Consider the following 6000-nt stretch of genomic DNA (forward strand, 5'->3'; position numbering starts at 1 on the left):
GGTAAGCCTTTATCAGGTTGGCGGGTGGGAGTAGGGTCAGTTCTGGCATGGGTCTAACACGTGGATCATTCGTACATGACGAAGAAATATAAAAGGCGCTCAGTAAAATAAATGCTGTGCATGATTTTCTAAGTGATGTATAATATATTATATATTAATTTACATTTATATGATAAAATATTGTTCTAAGTACTGAAGATAACTGCCATTATCTTCTCCAGCTGCGTGGGCCAGTAACATTTACGTTAATGATTTGAATGAAGGAAGCAATTATTGATCAATATTTTTGAGTGGCATAGGCTTCCGCAATTAAAAAGGTCTCCCTGTTCATACTTCATATACCTTATCTTACCTGACGCGTTTCTCTCTTTTTTTTTTTTTTTTTTTTTTTTAACGGGATATTTGTCCGCTATCACCCTTGAAAAGGTATTTGACGGCGTGATTAATACTTGGTTGATCAAGAAAAGGCACTCATTCTAGAAACCTTCTGGTTCGCACTTGATTGGGCCCCATTTAAGAGGCGCTGCCGCTCGAGGGGAATCAAGCACGAGTTGAGGGTTCCTAATTGTACTCGCCCACCAATCAAGCTAAGCATCGGTTTGGGGGCTTTTTATATTTTTCTCTCATAGCAATCAACAATCACTACTAGAAATCTGGACTTTTTGCATCGATTGTTAGCAACGGTTTTAGAACCGCTTCTAAAAATCTGTTTTAGCATCGACCGGTGCTAATTGCACCGGTTTTAACCGATGCAAATAACTCCTCATTAATTTAACCCTGCTGAAGCCCTAATTCCCAGCACGCGAACTAAATTTCGCGAATCGTCTCTGGAGCCCGACCTCTTTTCCTTCCTGCGCGCGACTCAAGCGGTGATTTCACGAATCGTCTCCGGAGCCCTCTTCTTTTCCTGCGCGCGACTCAAGCGGACCATTCGAGGCTTCGTCTCCGATCCCTGTTCTCCCCCGTTCGCATTTGCTCGATATTCTCCTCACACGCGACGACACATCCGATCCCTCGTCTCCGATCCCTCTTTCCCCCTTTAGTTTGCTTTGATCCCTGGATAATTGTTCCCTTTGCGCAGCATTGACAAAGGTAATCTTGGGGTTCCGCTTTTGCCGGGGCAAGGGTGTTCTTTCTACAGCTTTAAGACGAATACTTACAAGCAGAGTTTCATGGAGAGCCCATCTGGAATAAAAGGTCTGTAATCAAACTATGTTTCAGGAATGCATGTTTTCAGCTTACAGATTTTTATCTGGTTTTTTGTTTATGGAAGTGCGTCTATCTTATGATTTTTGTTTAACTAAGTCTGGTAGATTGTTAAAGAGAGATCCCGATCAGAGCTTATGGCTATCTTCCATGAAAGTGCATGGCAATTGATTATAATGCTAATTTCTGGTCCTAATTAGTGAGCCAGTTTTCATTCAAACTGGATGAGAACATCTGAACATGTTAGGTTACTGTAATGAGTTTATGTGTTAATAAATGTAATAAGTAGCTTAATTGTCGTTGTGTCATTTTGTTTATAGATAGTTATGAGTGCCAAGTACTTAACAGTTTAAATGAGTCTTTGAATGTTTTATATTCTAGTATTCTACTTAAATATTGGTGAGCCCTACTAATATTTGGAGCATGTTAGTACCATTTCATGGCTTAGGTAAAGGATCCTTAAGCTAATTATGGATCTTGATACCCAAATAATGCAATACCTTGAAGCTGGAAGATTCCTTTAGTGATAACTTTGTTATTGAAAAATGTTTGGAAATTTCTTTACTTCTATAAATTGGAAATGTGTGAATGAAAAAGTAATTCATCATCAGTATGATCGTCATCAATAGTTCTTTGTTGGATATTTGGGTTGGCTTTATAAATCCTCTATTTATTCTTGTTGAGTGCTACAGGAGGTCTAAAATTATTGTGCACGAATCTTTTTGCTTGACTTCAATCCAAATTAATTTTTGGCTAAACCATTTTATTTTATAAACCTTCGACAGAAATCTTGTCAACTTGCCTTATTTTTATATTTTGTACCCTTAGCTGTATATGCTCAAACTATCAAGTCTATTTATCATTGACTTATCTTCTCTCTGTGCCAATTCCACCATATGTTTGATGTAATTATTTCTCAATCTATATTACCAAGATATGCCATATATACATCTTAGCATTCTTAATCTTTCTCTAACATTCTCATTTTTTGCAGCTAAGCTAGCTGATGTTCTATAAAATTTACCTTTAAGGCTTGACAAAAATTATGTTATTACAAAAGTAAGGGCTATGTATATCTCCATTATTTGCTAGAAAGTATTCCACTAGTCAGAGTTGCATGTTATATGCAGATTGAGGTCGTACTATTTGCTTTTGTTGATTGTGTTTTACTTTGCTTCTTCTTCCCGTTAATTTGGGTATTGCATTGTTTTCACTCCGAGATTAGTTAAGTATTTTCTTCCAAAGAATAACTTGTTCTTATGTAAAGCAGTGTGAAGTGTTCTCAAGATGGAAATGGATCCACGACAAAGAGAACAACCCTCCACGACCTATATGAAAGCCAAGGACAATCACCATGGTATGATAATCTTGTTAGAATATACTCTCAATGTTTATTTCTTATCCTGTTCCACTCATGTCAACTTGAGTAAGGTAGCACTTCCCTGCTGTCTGTCGGGCTCTGCATTCGCAGCAGGTTTTTTGAGCCGTTTTGCTCAGCAGCTGTCTCTTGTATTAGGCATATATACTTGCCATTAATGCTTCAATGAACAACAGAGATTCATGGCCAATACTCTGTAAAACTTGTTCTCCTCTTTGCTTGCATTCCCGTTTCTCTTGCAGGTACTGAAGATGGACGTTCACATGGTATCAGAGCTTTAGGTCTTCTTCTCCGTCAATGGCGTCGCAAGGATCGTCGTCATCTACTCCTGCGGCGTCGTCGTCTCTGTCTGCTGCAATGACAGAGTTCGCCGTTCCCTCATCATTGAAGTTTCTTATGAGCAATCTGAAGCACATTGTCTCGACTTCTCTTACGAATGATAACTACCCCATTTGGCGGCTTCAGGTGTTCAAACTATTCTCAGCAAATGGTTTTGAAGGTTTCCTCACCGGTAGCATCAGCCCGCCCGTTGGGTCTTCTGCAAACTCGAATGCCGACGAGTTGCGTCTTTGGAAACAGGTTGATCAAAACCTTGTCTCTGCTTTATTGTCAACCATATCAGCTTCTGTTTTACCCTATATCATCTCTTTGTCCACTGCTCATGAGATTTGGACTACATTAGAGAAACGATTGCAGCCCACAAATCGTTCTCGTGTAATTCAACTTAAAAATGAATTACACCATATACAAATGAAAGATCTTACCATGACACAATATCTTGCTCAAGTTAAAACTTTAGTGGACAACATATCCTCATCCGGAGGTCACATAGATGTTGAAGACGTGATTCTGCACACATTGAACGGATTGCCGTCGATCTATAATCCGTTCAAATCTGGAATCCGGATTATCCAGCAATCTATTACTCTCGACGCTTTGTATTCACTGTTATGCAGTGAAGAAATAAACCTGCAAAATGAGCAACAGAAGGAATCCGCAACCCCTTCAGATCATACTGCCTTGTGGGCATCGCGCTCTAATACAGCTCGAGGAAGATCTTCATCCCGTGGTCGAGGAAGAGGTGCTCCCTTCAGGACAATCTCCTCTGGAGTAAATATTCCGCCTACACCAAGTTATACTGCAGGTCGTGCTACAGCTCCAGGGACAAATCGTCCGACTTGTCAGATTTGCGGAAAACTTGGTCATGTGGCTCTCAATTGTTGGCATCGTTGCAATATGCAATATGCTCCAACCACTTCAACTACAAATCAACGTGCCTATCTCGCTAACTCAAACAGCACTGCAACTTCTCCGGTCTCTGAGTGGGTGTTGGATTCGGGCGCTACAGCTCACTTGACACCGGATGCTTCACAACTGCAGCAGCCCACACCATATTTTGGATCCGACACAATATCTGTTGCCAGCGGGAATACACTTCCTATTCAAAATACTGGATAAGGAATTTTACCTCTACCTGATCAGAATCGTAAGCTACATCTCAAAAATCTTTTACACGTTCCACATCTCTCTCATAATCTTCTTTCAATTCACAAGTTAACCTCCGATAATAATTGCTCTATTTTGTTTGATGCTCATGGTTTTGTCATTAAGGATCTCTCGGACAATAGCACTCTTCTCTATGGTAGCTCGCGAGATGGTCTTTACTCTGTTTCCAATGCCTCCACGAGTTCGTCTTCAGCTCTTCACACCTCGGTCAGCACTCTTCAGCCATGGCATACACGGCTGGGTCATCCAAATCTTAGGACTCTGCAGTATCTTTCTAATTTAGTTCCATATATATGTACTCCTTCCTCTAGCTTTATGTGTACGTCTTGTAATGTGGCCAAGAGTCACAAGTTATCTTTTACGTCTTCTTCTTCTAGTCATGTACTTAAGCCTTTTCAGTTAATACACTCTGATGTTTGGGGACCAACTCCTGTCTCATCTTTTAATGGTTTTCGTTATTACATTTTGTTTATTGATGATTCTACCCGATATACATGGATTTATCTTTTGCGTTCTAAAGATGAATCATTTTCTAAATTCCAACACTTTTATCAGCTTATTAAAAATTCATTTAATAAATCCATACAAACCTTAAGGACTGATGGTGGTGGTGAGTACCTAAGCAGTTCTTTTCAAACATATTTGCGTCAGCATGGTATTACTCATCAACTAAGTTGTCCTTATACTCCTGAGCAGAATGGCCTTGCTGAACGCAAGCATCGCCATCTTTTAGAGACTACTCGTGCACTTTTACATACTGCTCATCTTCCCAACACCTTCTGGGCTGAAGCTTTGTTAACCTCAAATTATTTGATCAATATCCTGCCCACGTCTGCTTGTCGGTTTCAGATTCCATATCAGCTTCTCCATAACAACGTTCCGTCCTATAGCCATCTACGGACATTTGGTTGTCTTTGTTTTCCTTGGCTTCAACCTCTCTCATCCAACAAATTATCACCTCGTTCTCAAGAGTGTATTTTCTTGGGATACTCTTCCTCGCATAAGGGATATCGTTGTCTAAATCCTCATACCAATCGCATCTATGTCTCTCGTCATGTGGTCTTTTATGAACATATCTTTCCCTTCAAACCCACTATTCAATCTTCTACACCTACTTCTACTCCTCCTACAAATCCCTTTCTCTTAACTCCCACAACCTTACCTGTCTCCACCACATCTTCTTCATCACCTCCTCAAATCCATAATCCTATTGTCCAGCCACCAAATATGCTTCATTCCACTGAGCCTGTGACTTCTACCGAATCCTCCTTCAACCAAAGTGCTTCTACAAGTTTCTCTCTACCTCCAGCAATTGCACACACTGCTCCACCTTCTCAAGCCCCGTCCACTCATCCAATGCAAACCAGGTTAAAAACTGGTCATCAAAAACCGAAAATTATCCTTGATCTGCTTACGGTTCCTCAGACGGTTAACATTCCTACTACGTATACACAAGCTCTTCAACATCCTTCTTGGCGTGCGGCTATGTCAGCCGAGTTTATGGCACTTCAACAACAAGGCACTTGGAGCCTTGTCCCGCCTCCTCCCAACAAAATTGTGCTTGGCAGTAAGTGGATTTTCAAATTGAAAACCACACCCGATGGTCAAATTGATCGGTATAAAGCACGTCTCGTTGCTCAAGGATTCAAACAGGAATTTGGTCTCAATTTCAATGAGACATTTAGTCCGGTCGCTAAACTGCCTACAATACGGATTCTTCTGTTACTTGCTCTTCAACGTCATTGGCCAACACTTCAGTTGGACATTTCGAACGCCTTTCTTCATGGCGATCTACAAGAAGAAGTGTTCATGAAACAACCTCCTGGGTTTATTGATTCTCAACAACCAGATTATGTTTGCAAGTTGCACAAATCGCTTTATGGTCTTCGCCAAGCTCCTCGCCAATGGTA

Source organism: Dendrobium catenatum, unplaced genomic scaffold, assembly GCF_001605985.2.
Source record: "Dendrobium catenatum unplaced genomic scaffold, ASM160598v2 fragScaff_scaffold_313, whole genome shotgun sequence".
NCBI lineage: Eukaryota > Viridiplantae > Streptophyta > Magnoliopsida > Asparagales > Orchidaceae > Dendrobium > Dendrobium catenatum.